This window comes from Mauremys reevesii, linkage group 7, assembly GCF_016161935.1.
Source record: "Mauremys reevesii isolate NIE-2019 linkage group 7, ASM1616193v1, whole genome shotgun sequence".
Classification (NCBI taxonomy): Eukaryota; Metazoa; Chordata; order Testudines; family Geoemydidae; genus Mauremys; species Mauremys reevesii.
In genome coordinates this window covers 68470596-68492518 of record NC_052629.1, presented here as the reverse complement: position 1 = coordinate 68492518, position 21923 = coordinate 68470596, and the positions used below count along the sequence as shown (strand labels likewise).

The window sequence follows — 21923 nt, the reverse complement described above, 5'->3', positions numbered from 1 at the left end:
GAAGCCTTAGCGCTTCCTAACAAAGTTTCCATAGTTGTCAACTAACCCACAAATAAACTAAAACATACCCAACTTCTGTTCCAACCTGAGCCTGTCTAGGAACTCTGCATGATTATTCTACGTGGCTTTTTGAGTCAATTGTACAGTTATTTTTTGATATTACACATAATTTTGTTAAATCCAAGTTACATTAAAAAACTAGTAATTGATCTGTCTCTTTGAAGACAATGAGTTCATTTCTCTCACTGTGTAAATGAGTTCAGAATCAAAGACAATCAGATTAATGCACAAGTCTAAGGTACTGAGGTGACTTTTCATTGTCTTTATCGAGGAAGAACTCAGAGCTGGAATGATTTTGGTGCATTTGACATGAAGCTCGACTTGGGAGTTATATCAATGTCTTTGGGGTCAATGACAGGTTTCAAGGTAAAGTTCTGCAAAATCGTTGTCAGTACCAAAAAGAGCTCCACCCGAGCCAGACCCTCTTCCATGCAAATTCGCTTCCCTGCAATGAAAAAGGAATTTTGAGTTGATGCTAGAGATCTTTCTTTGCAGCACATTTTAAATATGGTTATTATAGGAGCAAAATCTCAGGATTAAAGTTAGATGCACAGAGTGATTCAGGGCAAGTGCATGGAGGAAAATGGCTGTTTCTCAGAGTTCAGTAAGGTATGAAAGTGTATGGGGGTTTAAGAAGCCGCTCACAGATAATTTGAAGAACTGAGTTCCTATATTGCCGTTTTAGAGGCAATTTGGGGTGAAGGGTGGGAAGATGTGGGGGGCAGGAAGATGTGGGGTTTGAGGAATACGTTATCCACATTCCAAATGAGCTAAACAGTTTTCTGGGGCAGTGACATGGTGGTGATTGAGTAGAAGGGGAGAAGTAACAAGTAGAGAGGTGTAGGTGTCCTGAGTAGCAGGATGGAGGAAGAAGGCTGAAAGGCACTGTTAACAGAGTGACAGGGAGGCTCGGTAGCTTACATTCAAGTAGAGAAGTTATGTAGCCCCTTCATGAGATCAAGAAGGCTGAGGTATTTAATGCCCCTTCTGCTTCAGTCTTCACTGGGAAGGTGAATGGTGACCACATATTCAACACAATTAATATTAACAACGAGAGGAAAGAAATGCACTCCAAAATAGGGGGAGAACCGGTTAAAGAATATTTAGATAAGTTAGACATATTCAAGTCAGCAGAGGCCAATGAACATAAGGGACTAGCTGAAGCAATCTCAGGACTGTTAGCAATTATCTTTGAGAACCCATGGAAGATGAGTGAGGTCCCAGAAGTCTGGAAATGGAAAAACATAGTACCTATCTCTAACAAGTGGAAGAAAGAGGACTTGGGGAATTGTCGACCAGTCAGCCTGGAAAGATACTGGAACAAAGTATTAAATAATCAATTGGTAAGTACCTAGAAGATAATAGGGATATAAGGAATAGCCAGCATGGATTTGTCAAGAGCAAATCATGCCAAACCAACCAGATTTCCTTCTTTAACAGGGATACTGACCTAGAGAACAGAGGGGAAGCAGTAGATGTAATATATCTTTGTTTTAATATGGCTTTTGACTCAGATCCTCATGACATTCTCATTAGCGAACTAGGGAAATGTGGTTAAGATGAAATTACTATAAGGTGGGTTCAGAACTGATTGAAAAAAAATGTACTCAGAGAAAAGCTATCAATGGTTTGCTTTCAGACTGCGAGGGTGTGTATATAATGGGGTCCAGGAAGGGCCTTTCTTGTGTCCAGTACTAGTTAATATTTTCATTAATGACTTGGATAATGGACTGGAGAATATGCTTATAATATATGGACATTTATACTGCACAACTATAAAATGGGAAATAGCTAGCTAAGCAGTAGTACTGCTGAAAAGGATCCGGGTGGCGGAAGGGTTATAGTGGTTCACAAACTGAATATCAGTCAACCATGTGATGCAGCTGCAAAAAACGCTAATAACATTCTGGGGTGGATTAACAGGAGTGTTGTATGTAAGACATGTAGGTAATTATCCCACTCTGCTCAGCACTGGTGAGGTCTCAGCTTAAGTACCCTGTCCAGTTCTGGGCACCACACTTTAGGAAAGATGTGGATAAATTAGAGAGAGTCCTGAAGAGAGCAACAAAAATGATCAAAGGTTTAGAAAACCTGACCACTAAGGAAAGATTAACAAAACTGGGCATGTTTATTCTTGATAAAAGAAGATTGAGGAGGGACCTGATAACAGTCTTCAAATATGTGAAGGACTGTTAGAAAAAGAACAGGGATCAATTGTTTTCCATGTCCACTGAAGGTAGGACAAGTAGTAATGGGCTTAATCTGCAACAAGGGAGATTTAGGTTAGATATTAGGAAAACTTTTTTTAACTATACAGAGAGTCAAACTGTGGAACAGGCTTCCAAGTGAGGTTATGCAATCCCCATCACTGGAGGGTTTTAAGAACAGGCTGGACAAATATCTGTCATGGATGGTCTAGATTTACATGGTCCTGTTGAGGTCCCTTCCAACCCTGCATTTCTAGGATCTCTCTCCAGCTGTCTATGCAGTTGGCTTTGTCTTACTGTATGTTTGGTACTCCCTTCAATTTTAGTGTTATCTGCACGTTTGATCATGATTAATTTATACCCAATAGACACCACACAAAGCAAGACACAAAGTTGCCAGGCAGAGCGAAGAGAAGGGAGTGTGTAGTTAGTCAAAAAACTCATTTCAGACCAAGGAACAGAAAGTGACACTCTTTAAAGACGGATAGATGCATTGCTAGCAGGAGAGACTCTGCTTCATAGGCCACCGGAAAAAGTATGCACTAAATAGTCTGAGAGACACTAGGAAATTCAAGGCAAAGCCAGAAGACAGTCTAGGATTTGAAATAAAACAGCTTATTTTACCTACAGAAAAAGGCATGAAGAAGTCACTCTTCTTAAAGGCATCATTTTCGTCCAAGAAATGTCCCAGGTTAAATTGCTCTGGGTTTGGAAATTCCCTGCTGTCATATAGAACTGACTTCAGTGCAGGGAATATCATGGTGCCCTGAATTAGCAACTGCAGAAAAAAAGAGTTAAAGTGGATACTATCCAAAAGAGAGAAGCCTCCAAAATTCACTGAGCTGGACTGCAGAATCCATCTTTGTTTTTCTTCATTTCCTTGTGTAAGCAGAGACAGGATGAGCTCTACCCTGACATCTTGTGGTGAATTATGGCGAGTGTGGAAAAGAATTTCAGGGGCTGATCGTGTTTGCATAGGCACACCCACCCCGCCTGGCATAGCCCACAGCAGCCTGGGATGGTTGCTTTGGCAGCTTTGGGATTCCCAGTTTCTTTGTTGTTGGGGCGGGAGAGGTGGAGTGTTGTCACCCTGATTGTGTGGATGAGGAACTGTGAAACTGCTTTGTGACAGGGAGTCTCACCATCAATTGAGTGGCACTCTCTAGACAAAGGAGTGGGCTCCTTGTGTGAGACAGAAGCATCAATTGTACTTCCTCCTCTACTCTCCACTGTTTAATAGCAGAGCTGATTTTTTATTCTCTTAAGAATCTAAGTTACAGGTTCCTGAGCTGAACTCACTAAGAGCTGAAATCACTAAAGAGCTGTGCTAACTAGTGGGGGAGCCTGAAGCTATATTGCGGAGCAGAGCAGCTGGCAAAGCACAGCAGTTTGTGAGACAGTTGGAATGCCCATGGAGTGAGCAGAGCTGAGCAGTTTGCGGGAACGGCTGGAGTGGATCACAGGATGGCTGGTGGAGCAGAGCAGCTGGCAGAGCGGAGTAGTTTGTGGGACGGTTAGAGTAGCCCATAGAGCGAGTGGAGCCGAGCAGTTTGTGGGGACGGCTGGAGCAGATCACGGGACGGCTGGTGGAGCAGAGCTGAGCAGTTTGTGGGGAAGACGGAAGCAGAATCCCACAGAGAGGCAGGGCAGTTGGCCCCGGACCATGTAAGGTGCCCCTTTCTACCCAGGCCGGCAGGGGGGAAACCCCTGCAGATAGACTCTTGAACTCTTGGGCTGCACTGACCTGGGACAGAGACTTTTGGGTTGTGGGACTTTTGGGACTGTGGGTGATCTTTGGGTTGCTGGGCTCTAGGGACATTTGGGGTATTGGACTTTGGAGTCTTGGGGTGATTTTGGGGTTGCTGGACTCAAGAGCCCAGGGAAGAGGACACGGCCCAATTTCCTGGGGTGGGTCTTTGCTCATGGTTTGGTCTATGAACTCTAGTTGAGGTGTTTTCCCAATTTAATGCTATGTTGTTTATCTCATGTTATTAAACATTTTCTGCTACACCAAGACTCTGTGCTTGCGAGAGGGGAAGTATTGCCTCTTTGAGGCACCCAGGGGTGTGTGTAAGATTTTCCCAGGTCACTGGGTGGGGGCTCGAGCTGGTTTTGCATTACATTGTAGGGAAGGGACCTCTATGTATTGAACCTGGCCCTTGCTGCTATCAATTTGGCCTGGCAGAAGGGTTACACTTGCATCCCCTGAACATCATGCTTTCAACAGAGGCAGAAATATTAAAATTTCATGAGCCCAGTTATACCCACTGCACATCAGTTCACACCTTTGTACTACTCACTGGCAGATCTAAGATACATTGAGTGACTTTGGGCAAGTCACTTTTGGTGTCAGAGCCCTTGTTGCCCCCCTCTGTAAAATGGGGATAGCGATACTACCTCCTCTTGGTAAAGTGCTTTGAGATTCAGCAGATAAGTAGTATTATTCAGCATATCAGACCCAGCAAAATACCCCTGCCAGTGAGAGAGAAGCTACATCAAAGAAATTATTTTTGGGAAGTCCTATGGCCTATGTTATACAGGTCAGACTAGATGATCACAATCATCCTTGCTGGCCTTGTATATCTGTCCACTAGTATCTTTGGAGGATGTTAAGCAGAAGCTACTAAAGTTAGATATTTTGAAATCAGCAGGTCCAGGTAACTTGCATTCGATAGTTTTAAAAGAGCTGGCCGAGGCACTTGGTGGACCATGTAGATTTTCAATAAGTCTTGGAGCAGTGGGGAAGTTCCAGAAGACTGGAAGAAAGCTAATGCTGTGCCAATTTTTAAAAAGGGTCAATGGGATCAGCTGGTTAATCACTGCTCTATCAGCCTGACATCAATCCCAGACAAGATAATGAAGCAGATATTATGGGACTAGATTAATAAATAACTAAAGGAGGATAATGTAATTAATGCAAATCAACATGGGGTTATGGAAAATAGATTCTGTCAAACTAACTTGATATCCTTTTCTGATGAGATTACAAGGCTGCTTGATAATGGTAGTAGTGACGACATACTTAGGCTTCTGTAAGGCATGACTTGGTATCATATGACATTTTGATTAAAAAAACAGAACAATATAATTTTAATATGGCACATATTAAATGGATTAAAAACTGGCTAATTGATAGATCTCAAAATTTAATTGTAAATAGGAAATTGTTATTGAGCAGGTCTGTTTTCAGTGGGATCCTGCAGGGACTGGTTCTTGGCCCTATGCTATTTAACATTTTTAACAATGACATAGAAGAAAACAGAAAATCATCACTAAAAAAGTTTGCAGATGACACAAAACTTGCGGGAGTGGCAAATAGTGAAGACAGGTCACTGATTCAGAGCAATCTAGCTTGCTTGGTAAAATGGGCGCAAGCAAACAATACGCATTTCGATACAGCTAAATGTAAATATAGACATCTGGGAACAAAGAAGGCAGGCCAGATTTACAGGATGGGGCCTTTATCCTAGTAGAATAATGACTTTTCAAAAGATTTGGGGGTTGTGGTGCATAATCTGCTGAACATGAGCTCCTACTGTGATGCTGTGGCCAAATAAGCTAGTGCTATCCTGGGATGCAAAACAGGGGAATCTCGAGTACGTATTTGGCAGTGGTGAGACGCCTGCCGGAATACTGTGTCCAATTCTGGCGCCCACAACTCAAATGATTAAAGGATTAGAAAACATGCCTTATCAGGATACATTCAAGGAGCTTAATCTGTTTAGTTTAACAAAGAGAAGGTCAAGGGGTGACTTGATAACAGTCCATAAGTATCTATAAGTGCATGGTGAACAAATATTTAATAATGGACTCCCCAATCTATCAGAGAGAGGTGTAACATGATCTAGTCACTGGAAGCTGAAGCTAGACAATTTCAGAATAGAAATAAGGTGGAAGTTTTTAACAGTTAGAGTAATTACCCATCGGAACAATTTCTCAAGGGACGTGGTGGATTCTCCATCACTGATAAGTTCTTAAAATCAAGATTGGAAGTTTTTCTAAAAGATCTGCTCTTGGACAAGTCCCATGGCCCGTGATATATAGGATGTCAAACTAAAGAATCACAATGGTCCTTAGAATCTATTAGTCTATTTAATATAAATCTAAGTCTATTTTTCATTATTTAGTAAACAAAAAACAAGAATTAACTGTGTAAGCTTGGCTCACTATTAAAAATATCTTAACCTTGAAGTGTAGTTTTTAGTTTTTAGTTTTTTGTATTTGTATTGATTGGCTTGCATTCAGTTCCAGAAATAAGGTTGAGAGGGCTCTAATACTTTTTAAATGTATTCAGTCATTTCCATTTTCTGTGATGTTCTGCTTGTGAACTAATTGTGCCAAGAAATTTCCCCAGAAACAAAATCCCTTCGGCCTCAAAAGAAGAGAATGTTTCTGCATACTAGTTTGATATCAAAACCTTAGTGATTACCATTGCTAAATGCATTTTCTATTCCATATCGAAATGCCACAGCTAGAATCTGAAACCCTTTCCTGGACTGAAAGCCCAGTCTGCAGACTGCAAACTGCTGTTCTGATTCATGCAGAGGCTTGGAGGGATTCAATAATAATTGGTATAATATTGGTAAATCAGCAACAAAAAAACCACCACACAAAATCTATCTGAAGCATTTCTATTGCGAATAATTCACAATTAAGAAGAGAAAAAGGTAAAAGAACTCGACCCTTCACAGACACATTGAGAACTGACCTTGGGAATAACATACTGTTTGAGATGAACATCTCTAGTCGCAGCACGTGAGACACCTAATGGGACAAGAGCGATGAATCTCTGGATTTCATGTACCACAGCATCTGTGTAGGGCATCTGGCTTCGATCCACCATGCAGGGGCTTCGACTTTGGCCAATCACACGGTCAATGTCTTTGTGAATTTTCTCTGTCCTCAGATTAATGAGGTTTAATTATAATGGTAAAGAAGAGGATTCCCATAGATTTGCCCACCATTGTGTCACACTGTCTGCAATTTGGGATTATAACAAACCTGGTCAATTTGGTGTTACAAAAACTTCACTGATCTGGACTGAGAGAGGAATTCAATCACAACGGCCTATTTAGCCTTTGGACCCTTTGCTCAGTCTGTCAATACGGGGACAAGTAATACCCATTGTAATGGTGCTTTTTGGATGAGAACTCCTGCCTGCAGGGAACTGGAGTAGGAAACCACCCCCACCCCCCCAACACATCTTCAGCTCACTTCACATAAACTAATGAACCACCACCATGTTACAATAACAGGCCAGGCGTGGTGCATTTTGGTGGGAGATGTCTATATCCATTTACTGGTCCATGCATTCCTCACATCCCCCCAGGACCTAACATTTTGTGTGTTTGAGGAAGGGAGACTTCTACCTTCTATTTCTGGGTATTTCAGAAGAATAAGGAGTCCATATATCAGAGTGATGCTGGTTGTCCCTGTTCCATCGACAAATAACTCTATTGTGCTTCGTGCCAAACTTTCCACATTAAATTCTGACTGGACATTCTTTTGCTCCTGAAAAAAGATTTGGTGACGATCTTTGACTCTTGATGGTAAAACTGTAGGATATATTGAGATATTCAGATATATATTCTTCTACCCAGCAGGTGACCCACCTCTGATCATTATAAAAATCCCACAAAAATGGCCCATAGCACCTGACATTACAAATGTATTACCGTGGTGCATTGGGCCCTGTTCTGTGCATTAAGATGATTTTTTTTTTACATGAAAGAGGAGAGCAGAGTTTGACCATTATAATGTATGTTCCTTGGGCGGAGAGCATGTCTTCCCTTTGGGCCTTCTCCAAAGCCATGTCCTATGTTGTTGCTTAACAAATTAATCCCGATGATACGTATAACCCACTCCACAGGAAAGCGGAAGGGCTGCTGCCTTCACATACCTCTCCCATTTTGACGAGGAAAACATCAATAAAGTCTTGAGGGTAGTTGGGATCCAGAGACTCTTTGTGCATCTTCACTCTTTCCAGATCTTCTGAACTCCTGAGCATTTTTTAAATATCCTCCGGTAAGGCCCAGGGATGTAATCCATGAGAGTCGGGAAAAAAGAGTGCAGCTATAAAGGATGAAAGAAAAACACAGCTTGATATATCTGGACACAACAGTCATAGTGTTCACTCAAATGAGTCAAGTACAGCAGAACAATACAATGTTTCTTTGGCACCTTCTTATGAAAATGGATTCAACAGATCATTGCAAACTCCACTAAGTAATACTATCGAACATACATAAATTCCTCACAAAAACAGCAGTGACATTCAGTTATATCAGCTAAGGTATGCTCCATTTTTTCCCCACATAAAACCAACCCCAGTACACACATCCTTTTCTTGAAAAACAAAACAAAACACTCAAGTGCCCAATCTTAGCTCTGACCACAAATTTTCTTAAGCAGCAATAAACCATTGTAGCCTTTAAAAGGAAAATATATGTTAGACTTCCTGAGGTGGCAGTAAAAGGGTCAAATTCTCTATTGTGGTGTAACTCCCTTTATTTTGACTGAGTTATGCCAACAAAGAGTTTGGCCCTTCATTGTGCAATTAGCAAGGTTTTCAGGAATAAGGGTGTGTCTGGTGGCTGGCTGTGAGCTGGAAATGAAAGGAAGTTTGCTTTGGAGGTGAGAAATATCTTCAGATTCACTATCATGTTGCTTATATGATAAGGCATGTGACATGTCACTGGTGTGGATGTTAATATTTTAACTGGCAACTTGCTTGATTTTTACCAATAATGTTGACAGTGAATGTCCATAAGCCAACTTAATTCTGGGCTAATGAAGTGTTGTGTGGGAATTTAAACAAGACTTAGAAACAAGTTTGAGGCTGGGTTTGGTAGTAGCTTCATCCTAATGAAGAGAATAAGACCATGATGGGAATCTGAAATAACACTTGTTTAAGGAAAATTAATAGTTAAAGAAAGAAATTTCTGTCCTCTCCCCCAGTACAAATGAGGAGAATGGAATAAACCCCTGAACATTCCACTGTCCAGGGAGAGCGCTGGAGCTTGTCATTTTCCTGTATGAGACTAATTAAAGTAACAAAATTTCTTATCTTCATGGTCAAACCGGTCCCCAAAGACAGATGACATTGGAGAGTGCGTGGGTAAGGAAGAGGGTGGGGTCAAAGGGCTGCCCTGGAGCAAAACAAAACTACAAAGAGTCAGTTTTAATTCAGTGTCTTCACCCCCGGCATCAGAGTCACTGGCAGCACGGGGACATTGTGGATCTCCCACCCCAGGGCAAGGTGGGGCTGACAGTAATATTCCCTGGGGAGGGTGGGTTAGGGCTGCCCCAATCACCACTCTTACCTCTCACATGCTAAATTAAACAAACACCACTTTTTCTGCTGGCAATTAATTTTCACTCTGCTCTGCTGCTTGGCACACTGTGGTCTGACCAGGGGCCATCATTTTTTGGTATTGCCACCCTTACTTCTGCACTGCTACCTGCAGAGCTGGACCCTCAGTCAGCAGCTGCCACTCTCCGGCCACCCAGCTCTGAAGGCATCAACGCAGAAGCAAGGATGGCATGGTATAGTACTGCCACTCTTACTTCTGTGCTGCTGCTGGCAGGGCGCTGCCTTCAAAGCTGAGCTCCTGGCCAACAACTGCTGCTCTCCAGGCACCCAGTTAAGAAGGCAGTGCAGACGTAAGGGTGGCAATACAGTGACCCCCCTAAAATAACATTGCGCCCCCCCTGCAACTCCCTTTTTGGTCAGAGCCCCCAATTTGAGAAACACTGGCCACCCCTGTGAAATCTGTATAGTATAGAGTAAAAGCACACAAAAGGCCAGATTTCAGGAGGGAGACCAAATTTCATGGTCCGTGACGGGTTTTTCATGGCCATGAATTTGGTAGGGCCCTAATCATCACTAAATCCTAGAGCACAGCAATCTCCCCTTGGCACTGCCAGCCCTGGCCGTGCAGCATAAATACACTGTTGTTGTGCTAAGGAAGGAGTAAAGGCTCCCAGCACAACAGCAGGGGGGATGGGTCTGCTTTCTTCCTTCAGAATGTATTGAGCAGGCCCCACAGCTCAGCTAACACAGCTGGGGAGGCTGAATTTCCCGCTGGCTCACCAGTGACATCTTAGCTTCCGTTTCAGGTTCTTCCTTCCTCATAAGCACAAGGAACACACAGGGCTGGTAACTGAGAGCTAACCTGAGGCTGCAGCATCAGAGGGAGCAGCACAACATTCCTGGGGATTATCGGCAAGAGTTCACCCCTCTGACCTGAGAGTACAGTGCTCCTGGGGAACATCCAGAAGCAGCATTTTCTTCATGCACCAGACCCCTGCTCGTGTCCCTCACCCGTCGATTCTCTTTGACTCATTCCCAACAGCAATAGCTGCCCCTTGGCTCAGGGTGCACAAGTAGAAGTAGCAGCATTAATGTGATACCAGAGGTGGGGAAGGGTCTCACTGCATTCTCCTCTCCCACTTACAATTCACCAGATGGGCAGAGGCAACATCAGTGTATCCCTTAGTGTTGCATTAAATATTGCAAGAGGCAGGTGATCTTATGGCTCAGTTCCCCATCTCTAAAATAGCAGGGGAAATCATTCATTTCTTCCACTGTTTTCATTCATGTCTATTTAAGTTGTATGCTACTTGGGGCAGGGATTGTCTCAAACCATTTGTTCCAACAGTCTATATGCAAATGAGCCCCAACGTCAGCTGGGACTGTTAGATGTTACTGGAATATAAATAATAATTTAGGAGTGTAACTGGCACTGACATAGAAGAGCTCTGATATTTCACATATCTTGGCAGCATCCCACATACAACAGGTAGAACAGACAGAGACATTAAAGCCAGAATAGCAAAAGCCAGACATGCCCTTGTAACTCTAAATCTGATCTGGAGAAATACAAATCTTACCTTCCCAACCAAACTTCAAATATTTAGCATCATTGTAAAGTCAGTCTTACTACATCGTGCTGAAACTAGGAAACGTGTTGAGACCTTATATCTATACTCCAAGTTCTTATAAACAGCTGCCATAGACAAATCCACAATATCAGATGGGTAGAAAAAAAAACAAAGGAAGATAAAACAAAAACTGATGGGACAGGAAATTCTGGAACAAAAATAGAGATGTTAGAACATATATGGGCGAAAGACTTGAATCACATAATAAGACAGGAGTTGGACTGGAACTCTCATAGCAAGAGGCAATAAGGTAGACCTTGGGGAACATGAAATGCACAATAGAAGCAGAATTGTTAGTTATCAAATTGAAATTGGAAGAACCTAAGACTGCAGGAGGAAACCAGCAAAGATGGAAGACCCTGGGGAAGGCTCTATGTCCCACAAGGAACAGAGAGGAATAAGATAAGAGAGAATGAGAGTCATTTATGAAGTATTGTAAATTTACACCGTGATTTCAAACATTCCTATAGAGCCCGTCACTATAGAACAGTGGTTCTCAACTTGTTATCTGGGCTGCAGGGGCCAGGTGGCAGCAAAGCGGCATCAGGGACCTGACCCCGACCCTGGACCCCTGCCATGCAGGGCCAGCCGCCTGCCTGCCCCAGACCCTGGACCCTCGCTGTGAGGCTTCCCCAGACCCCAGAGCTTGCAGGGCCAGGCAGCTGCCCTGACCCTGCTGGGCTGGCCAGGAGCCCCAGACCCCCAAAACCCGTGCCAGCAGCCCTGATCCCAACGCGCTGACTGATGGGGTAGCCTGAACCCCTCCGCTGGGCAGCCAGGAACCTGGGGGACCCGGTATGTGGGCTGACCTTTAGCAGACAACTGAGCTGGGCTGCAGCTGTGTCCTAATTGGGCTGAATGCAGCCCGCGCTCCATGGGTTGAGAACCACTGCTATAGAAGGTAGGTGCCAAACATGTATCATATGTCTAGCAGAGAAAAAAAAATGAGAAGAAGCAAACTGTAGGCATAGGTGTCTTTTTAACCCAGAACACTGGAACTAACCCGCTCTAATATGGCTCACTGTATTAGCATCTACCCACTCTAAACAAATACCTTCCATTTGCTCATTGATCACAGATCACAGGGGAGAAAATGTGAGAAAGAAACAGCCAGAAACGGTCATCTCTGGAACATTTCACTCATCCTTTCCCATTACATTAACACAGGTTGTTATATGTGCAGTTAATGGCTTGAGTAATAAGACGTTTGAACCAAACAATTAATATAATGAAAAACAGAAAGACTACAGTCTTTGACTCCTCAATTTCCAACAGACATGAAACAATCCCCACCATGTGTGTTTCTGAGCCTTTCCATCAGAAAACAAGTTTCCTCCTGGATACGCTCCTCAATGCTTTTCTTCCCCATCCCACAATTTCTCAGATTAGTGAGGGCAAATCAATGGAGCTGCTTCCACTGCTCCCCATTGCTGAAAATAATACCTAGAAATGGGAAGAGAACAGGAATAAAAGGAGGGAGGACAAGACTCAGTTTGCCTATTTGAAAAAATACCCAAACACTGGTGAGTCAAAGGTTCAGCTTCAACATCATTGCCTGTTTTCTACTAGGGAGATGACATTACCGTTACATTGCAATTACTGTTCACAGTATTGCTGTTGCCATGTTGGACTCTGGATATGGCTGAGACAAGGTAGGTGAGGTAATATGTTGGATCAACTTATGTTGGTGGAAGGGACAAGCTTTTGAGCTGTACCAAGTTCTTACTCAGGTCTGCAGCAGTTAATTAGCACGTCCAAGCTAAAAACAAGGTGGGACAGACTGCAAAAAAGGTTCACTCTTAAAGAAAGACTGTTTTATGGCCCATTACAATATTTATTAGGCCTGGTCTACACTGAATGGGGGGGAATTGATCTAAGTTACGCAACTTCAACTAGACTAGATCCCCACTGGATCGCTCACTGCCCGCTGATCCGGACGGTAGTGAAGACATACCATAAGACACCCTGGTGACTACTAACCCTCCATTATTCCACCACTGCAGAGGTTTTAATTGGCCATTATAGGCCACTTAATTTTCAGTGGTTTCCTACAATGTGCCCAAGTTACAAGCCTTTGAAAAAAAATCACAGTTCACACATGCTCAGTAGAGACTTCTTAGAATTTAGCAGCTAAAATCTCCAAAGTTTCTGTCTTCACTAGGCATGCACCAGCACCTCACAGATCCTGGTGCCTGTCCACATGCAAGATGACAAGCTACTGCTGCTCTCGGTTACTCCATTAACTCAGATGTCTGTGCAGTTGCGTAGGGAATCTTAATTCTAGCATTTCCTAACTTCTGAGTGCTTGACTTTACAACCTCAGTAATGTTCAAGTGTTATTTTTCCAGTGTAATCAAGTAACTATACTGAAGGTTGTTTTCACAGTCACTGTGATTCTTATGTAACTACACTTCACTTAATGCAGAAATAAGATAAAAGACTTCCTGAAAAGGACTTCTTGGCACTTCCATATTTATTTTTTCCTCACTACTAAAGAATCTTAAAAACTGAGACACCTAAGTGAAACAATAATACAAATAATCCTTCACTGCTTATGGGATATACCTAGTTAGTGAGCTCAGGGGAAGAACAGGATAGAAATTCATGGTTTGTTCTGACCCTCTTGGCCTCTCCAGCCCTGCTTTCCTGGCTGTATTCTGGGCCTACTAAAGTAGATTGGCCTGGCTGTTACCTGTCATAAACTTGTACTGATGTGCTCGGAACCATTCATGTCGGTGAACCAGTGGTGTTACCCAGGGTTTTCAGAACCCAAAACTGTGGTAACTTAACTGTTTCACTCTAGGCAATGTCAGGAATAAATCAATGAGAACATAGCAATTCCATCTGATAAATTATTGATATAAGCATGCTCTTATCTAAATCTATGATGTATTAGATATTAAGCACACAGACATAAGCAATAGGTTTGGAACATCCAAGATATAGTTACCCACAATCTGAGATGATTTTGAGTAATCACTAGCCAGACTTCCAGGGGCCCTCTTTCCATTCAGATGATAGGGAGTTTAGATGTCAGCTCCTTTCCCAAAGAAAAGCTCCCACAAACTGATCTGAGGTATTTACTTTTACCAAATCTTTTATAGCTAACTTTAACAAAGCACATAACCTAGAGTAACTCCTAGTGGGTCAACATAAAAACCTCTGCTGGGTCCTCAATTCTTCTAATTTCAACAAACTCCTCATTAGCTCAAAACATTTCTGATATTTCTAGCCATAGCAACAATATGTCAGGGGCACCTAAAACCAAGGCACTCACTTTCCTCCATAACTTTCTATCCCATCCTCCCATTCTGATTAACAAACTGCAAGTATGCAGCTGTCCGCCCTTGTCTCACAGAGGCCTGAGATTATTCCTATCTATGTGATATTTGGTTTTCAACTAGCAGTGGCTGAACATACAAAATGGCTGACTGCTGTACTGTCAAGTTCTGGGGTACACACATGAATGTCAAATTCTGGGCAACAGTGGCACAATAGGGAACGGGCTCTTTCCTGAAACCAAGACTATTTATCCAATTTTTATTACTGTATGAATAAAACTCCAGCTGTTTCCCTTTTGTCTTTGCAACTGAGTTCTCCTCTATATGCTGAAGTTACTTGAAAGGTACCTCTTTCCTTGGCGGATTTTTGAAATATTGGCATACTTCCTCTTCCACTGAACTCGTCCCCGAGACCAATCAGAGCTTTCTTCACAATCTCATATCCATACAGCACCACAACCCGTTCTGAGCCTAAGTGTATTGTGAAAATTGGGCCATACTTTGCACTTAGCTGTAAAAGTTTAACACAAAAGACCAGTAAGTTTTAATTTAGATCCACTTAATTACAAATAAGAATGTTTGTAGATCAGATTACAAACTGATGAAAGTGCTCTCATGCCACTGAGCTAATATTAGGCAAGTTTTATTACTGATCATTGTCCAGACTTGGCTATTTCAGCCCAGATCCTCCAAGGTACAGTATTTAGGAGACTAACTCCATTGATTTCTATAAGAGTTAGAGGCCAACATATCTTGGAGGATCTGGGTCTGCCTGACTTTTCAGTTCTTCACTTTATCTGAACATTTTTAACATTTTCCCCTATAGATATGTTTATGCCTTCCCAAAATAATTATAAAACACAGATTGAATTATTTCATTATGAGAGGAGACTACATTAATATGGGGCCTTTCAATGGTGATCTTGAGCGCTATATAAAAATTACATTTCTAATTCCACAGAAATGCTGCCTGTGTTTATTCAGTCATGGCAGCTGATTTTATGATGACAAGACAGAGTTTCCCTTCGTTTTACTCTTGTCGGCCTTGCAAAGCCAAAGAGAGAAAAGTGAGATTCTGTTTCCCCTTTCACATCACCAGCAGAATTACTGTTCAATTTCCAATTGATTACACCTTTGCAAATCAACAGACAAACACATCTGTATCTCAGGGCATGATGAGAAGAGAATGAAGGGGAACAGCTGTGACTGGGGGCAACATTTGTCTTGTACAACCCTCATTATTTGTGATGATTTGCGAGAAGGAAAGAATCCAACCTGTCTGTCCAATCCCAGGCTGTGTTTGCAGAGCTCGCTAAAAGGCCAGAACATGCAGTACTACAATGTCATTTCTTCAAAGCTGAGCTGCAGTTTCTGCCTTACCATCATTTTGTAATGCAGGCAAATATCATTAGAGCAATTTTACAGATGGAAAAATTAAGGCACAAGGGGGTTAAGTGATATGGCCAAGAGCACACCTGGAGTCTGTAGCAGAGGTAGGAACAGAACCCAAGGCTCACCACTGCCATTTCCTTACATAACCCACTAGAGCGCTGTCCCCACCCTGTGATCACTTGTACCCACGGCAGTGCAGCTGCAGGGGGCACTCTGGATTAGAGGTGAATAAGATCCCCTTTAATATGAGCAGTACATTATCCCGAACAGTTTACATCTAGCACCCAAGATAGATTGTTTAATGAAAAAATAAGTTGAAATTTGAGTTGATGTGCAATTGCCAACAGGCTAGGCTTGAGCCAGGCTCTGCTTAATGTCCACCTACAACCCAACAACTGATACCGAGTGTAGCGAGGCAGTGGGATATCCCACAGCTCCGCCGAGGGATGGAACTCCCCTAACACCAATGTGGGCGGAGTCACTGGGTCCTGCGCCCGCCCCTCAGAGGTCACGGCGCAGACCCGGAAGTATAAAAGCTCACCAGCAGAGCTCAGTTGGGAACCAGCCACCGGAGAGGCCAGACATCTGTGACCGAGCTCCCTCTGGGGAGACAGCAGAAGGCCGCGGCCAGCCTGAGGTCGCACCGGGCCGGCCGAGCCTACCCCTCGCACGTTACCCTGGGGAGGACTGGCTGAGCCTACCCCGTGCTCATTACCCCGAGGAGGACTGGTCGAGACTACCCCACTCCAGCTACCCCGAGGAGGAGCCGAGCCTGCCTCCTGCCCGCTACCCCGAGGAGGAGCCGAGCCTGCCGCCTGCCCGCTACCCCGAGGAGGAGCCGAGCCTACTATCCGCTACTTACCCAGAGGAACCAATGGTGTTTGAGACCGTCAGCGACGCTACCACGACTCAGGTATCCTACGAGGGGGAGTGTGGAAGTAGCCCGGGGGCAGCCGACCCCAGTCTGGCTGCAACACTGCCAGAGCCTATGTCAGTGTTGCGGCCAGGATCCCCACTGACAGCAGCGAGTTTCTGCCGCTGCTAGGGCCCCGGGCTGGGACACAGTGGAGTGGGAGGGCCTGCGTCCCCCCTGCCACCCACTCCTTGGGTGGCAGACTCCCCCTTTTCCCTGGCCTGGAGAGGCTAGGACCTCCTGATATTGAACTACTGACTCAGCCCCTGCCTAAAGGCCTGAGTCCTTGACTATTTGTTTGCTGCCCCGCCCTGACCTAGGGCCTGGGCTATTAGTGAACTGCTGACTCAGCCCCTGCTTAAGGGCCTGAGTCCCTGACTGTGTGGCTGCGGCCCTGCCCCGACTTAGGGCCTGGGCTGCTCTAGAACTCTTGGCTCAGCCCCGGCTTAAAGGGCCTATGCCCCTGACCGCGTGTCCACAGTCCCCCACTAGCGCAGAGCCCAGACGGACAGCGAGCTAGAAGAGTTGGTGGGATACCCCACAGCCCCGCCAAGGGACGGACCTCAGCCGGACACCTTTACACCGAGAAAACAGCCTTACCTCCTCTACATGTTGGGATGCAGTTCACTCATATTCAGCTGCAGCGTGTTCTCTATGATGGGAAATGCAACAGGCCCAGGAGGCAGCTTCCCACTTCCAGACATCTTTCTCCATGCCGAAAGGAAAAGAAAGGAAGAGATACAAATCACCAGGAAAACCACCAGGCTCTGTTGCTCCCAGAGGTTCCATTGCAGAGTGTAGCAATTATTCTGGATTCTGGCAAGATAAAAGAAAGGAAAAGTGGATCCTCGCTTTTTATATTGTATACAGCAGAAGTGGGTACAAGCAATTAGCCAATAGGAGCTGTCAGTTCCTCTGAGTTAAGAAGATAAACTCTGGACTAACAAAGGTGACTGGAATCATCCCACTTGGAATGGACTCTTGTAGACGTGCAGACTCACCCCTGCAGCGCCTCCTGCTGGTGACTTCTAGGAATTAGCTCGTTCCAGCACCAGCGCGCCCTCTGCAGGCAGGTGAAATTTCCATCCAACACATTACTGGCATGAAATCCCCAATGATGAGAAAAAGCGGAGAGGCCATGGCTCATGTACTCAAAAACACGGAATGCTGCATACTGGTTTTGTTGCAAACTCTTCCAGTCTAGTGTTCCAGCCACATTGGCTTCTACAGGAACAAAGGACTGGAAAAATCTGGCTAGAAATCTGGCATGCCATGAGAAGGCAGCAAATCACCAGAGAGCATTCCATAGGTGGAAAGAGCTTGAGATGCGACTCAGGTTAAAGGCCACCATAGATGATCAGCATCAGGAGAAGATTGCATTAGAGTCTCTTTACTGGCAAAATGTTCTGAAAAGGCTCATTGCCATTGTGAGAATGCTTGCTACCGAAAACCTAGCACTGTGTGGCACTTCAGATCAGCTACATGTGCCAAACAATGGAAACTTTCTTAAAATTGTGGAGCTGATGGCTGTGTTTCATGCTGTACTCCAGGAGCATCTAAGAAGAGTCACCACCCAAGAAATGTACACACACCACTACCTTGGAAAAACAATTCAAAATGAGATCATACAGTTACTGGCAACAAAAGTCAGACAGAAGATTGTGGCAGATCTGAAGTCAGCAAGATGTTACTCTGCTATTCTGGACTGCACACCTGACATCAGCCATATGGAACAAATGACTTTAATGGTGTGTTTTGTAACAACAACAACAGAACCTAGTGAAAATGTCCCTGCAATGGTGACTGTCAGAGAGCATTTTCTAGAATTTATTGATATTGATATTACAGGATCTGGTATGACAAATGTGCTTCTTAAAAAACTGGAAGATACAGAAATTGCAATAGCTGACATGAGAGGTCAGGGCTATGATAATGGTGCCAACGTGAGAGGAAAGAACAGAGGAGTGCAGACATGGATCCAAGAGTTAAACCTGCAAGCTTTTTTTGTTCCATGCAGTTCTCATTCATTGAACTTGGGGGTCGGTGATACAGCATCAGCTTCCAGTGAGGCTGCTGAATTTTTTAAATGTAATTCAAAGCATCTATGTATTTTTCTCTGCATCAACTCATCAATGGCAAATTTTGAAGCAACATCTGGGAACATCCTCTCTGACCCTGAAACCACTGAGTGCCACATGCTCAGAAAGCTGAGTGGAGGTAATAAAGCCTATCAAAAACAAAATTGGGAAGATAGATGCCATTATGGAGGATAATGCTATGACAGGAATTGTTCATGGGAGAACAGTGGCAGACAGAAATGGAATCACAAGAAACATACATAACTTCAAATTTCTGTGTGACTTAGTGTTGTGGCATGACATACTGTTTGAAATAAATGTTGTAAGCAAGAGACTCCAAGGTGTTGACCTTGATATATCTGGAGCAATGGAACAACTGGACAAAGCAAAATCATACCGGTCAGATGAGGGATTTCAAAACATTCTGAAGAATGCACAGACATTGGCAGAGGAACTTCACACTGAAGCTATTTTCCAACCTATTCAAGAATACAAGAGTCACTGAAGAAGACGACATTTTGATTACGAGGCACAGGATAATCCCATAAGAGACCCCAAACAAAAATTCAAAGTTGAATTCTTTAACCAGGTGCTAGATTGTGCAATACAGTCAGTTGAAGAATGTTTCATGCAGCTCAAGGAACACAGCAGTATATTTGGGATGTTGTATGATATTCCAAAACTCATCACTATACATGAAGAAGACCTACACCAGCAATGCAGGGCACTAGAGACAGTGCTGACACATGATGACATGTGCAATATTGATGCTAGTGATTTACGTGATGAACTGAAAGCCCTTTCAAGATACATTTCAGCAGGATCAACTCCAAAGGCTATTCTGGAATATATGTGCACAAATAAGATGACCACTCTCTTTCCAAATGCTTTTGTTGCTCTGTGCATACTTCTAACACTTCCTGTAACAGTTGCCAGTGTAGGACACAGCTTCTCCAAGCTGAAGTTAATAAAAACACATCTACGCTCCACAATGACACAGGAGAGGCTGGTCGGCCTTGCAACCATCTCAATAGAGCATGAGCTGGCCCAGACTGTGGACCTTCAGCAGGAAGAAGTTCAAATATTTGCAACCAAGAAGTCACAGAAAGCACTACTTTGAAACAGATAAAAATGCCAATGTTTACTATGCAGACAAGAAAAGTTACATTTGCTGTTCAGGCGTTTGAAAGTTAAGCTTCAGAGTAGCAGCCGTGTTAGTCTGTATCCGCAAAAAGAACAGGAGTACCTGTGGCACCTTAGAGACTAACAAATTTATTTGAGCATAAGTTTTCGTGGGCCCACTTCTTCGGATGCATGGAATGGAACATATATTGAGGAGATATATATACACATACAGAGAGCATGAAAAGATGGGAGTTGCCTCACCAACTCTAAGAGGCCAATTAAGTAAGGAAAAAAAACAAAAACAAACAAACAAAAAACTTTTGACTGATAATCAAGATAGCCCAGTACAGACAGTTTGATAAGAAGTGTGAGAATACTTACAAGGGGAGATAGATTCAATGTTTGTAATGGCTCAGCCATTCCCAGTCCCTATTTAAACCTAAGGTGATTGTATCTAGTTTGCATATCAATTCCAGCTCAGCAGTTTCTTGTTGGAGTCTGTTTTTGAAGCTTTTCTGTTGCAAAATTGCCACCCGCAGGTCTGTCATTGAATGACCAGAAAGATTAAAGTGTTCTCCTACTGGTTTTTGAGTGTTATGATTCCTGATGTCAGACTTGTGTCCATTAATTCTTTTGCATAGAGACTGTCCGGTTTGGCCAATGTACATGGCAGAATGCATTGCTGGCACATGATGGCATATCTCACATTGGTAGATGTGCAGGTGAATGAGCCCCTGATGGTATGGCTGATGTGATTAGGTCCTATGATGATGTCACTTGAATAGATATGTGGACAGAGTTGGCATCGGGCTCAGTTGCAAGGGTAGGTTCCTGGGTTAGTGTTTTTGTTCAGTGATGTGTGGTTGCTGGTGAGTATTTGCTTCAGGTTGGGGGCTTGTCTGTAAGCGAGGACAGGTCTGTCCCCCAAGATCTGTGAGAGTGAGGGATCATCTTTCAGGATAGGTTGTAGATCTTTGATGATGTGCTGGAGAGGTTTTAGTTGGGGGCTGAAGGTGACAGCTAGTGGTGTTCTGTTATTTTCTTTGTTGGGCCTGTCTTGTAGGAGGTGACTTCTGGGTACTTGTTTGGCTCTGGCAATCTGTTTTTTCACTTCAGCAGGTGGGTATTGTAGTTTTAAGAATGCTTGATAGAGATCTTGTAGGTGCTTGTCTCTGTCTGAGGGATTGGAGCAAATGCGGTTGTATCTTACAGCTTGGCTGTAGACAATTGATTGTGTGGTGTGTCCTGGATGGAAGCTGGAGGCATGTAGGTAAGTATAGCGGTCAGTGGGTTTCCGGTATAGGGTGGTATTTATGTGACCATCGCTTATTAGCACAGTAGTGTCCAGGAAATGGACCGCTTGTGTGGATTGATCTAGGCTGAAGTTGATGGTGGGATGGAAATTATTGAAATCATGGTGGAATTCCTCAAGGGCTTCTTTTCCATGGGTCCAGATGATGAAGATGTCATCAATGTAATGCAAGTAGAGTAAGGGCGTTAGGGGACGAGAGCTAAGGAAGCGTTGTTCTAAGTTAGACATAAAACTGTTGGCATACTGTGGGGCCATGCGGGTACCCATAGCAGTGCCGCTGACTTGAAGGTATATATTGTCCCCAAATGTGAAATAGTTGTGGGTGAGGACAAAGTCACAAAGTTCAGCCACCAGGTTAGCTGTGACATTATCGGGGATAGTGTTCCTGATAGCTTGTAGTCCATCTTTGTGTGGAATATTGGTGTAGAGGGCTTCTACATCCATAGTGGCCAGGATGGTGTTTTCTAGAAGATCCCCGATGGATTGTAGTTTCCTCAGGAAGTCAGTGGTGTCTCAAAGATAGCTGGGAGTGCTGGTAGCATAGGGCCTGAGGAGAGAGTCCACATAGCCAGACAATCCTGATGTTAGGGTGCCAATGCCTGAGATGATGGG

General features: G+C 43.8%; 1 pseudogene; it reads right to left on the bottom strand.

Moving 5' to 3' along the window:
- Positions 1–91: 91 nt before the first annotated feature.
- On the bottom strand, positions 92–17585 carry LOC120368855 (annotated as a pseudogene).
- Between the last annotated feature and the right edge of the window lie 4338 nt (positions 17586–21923).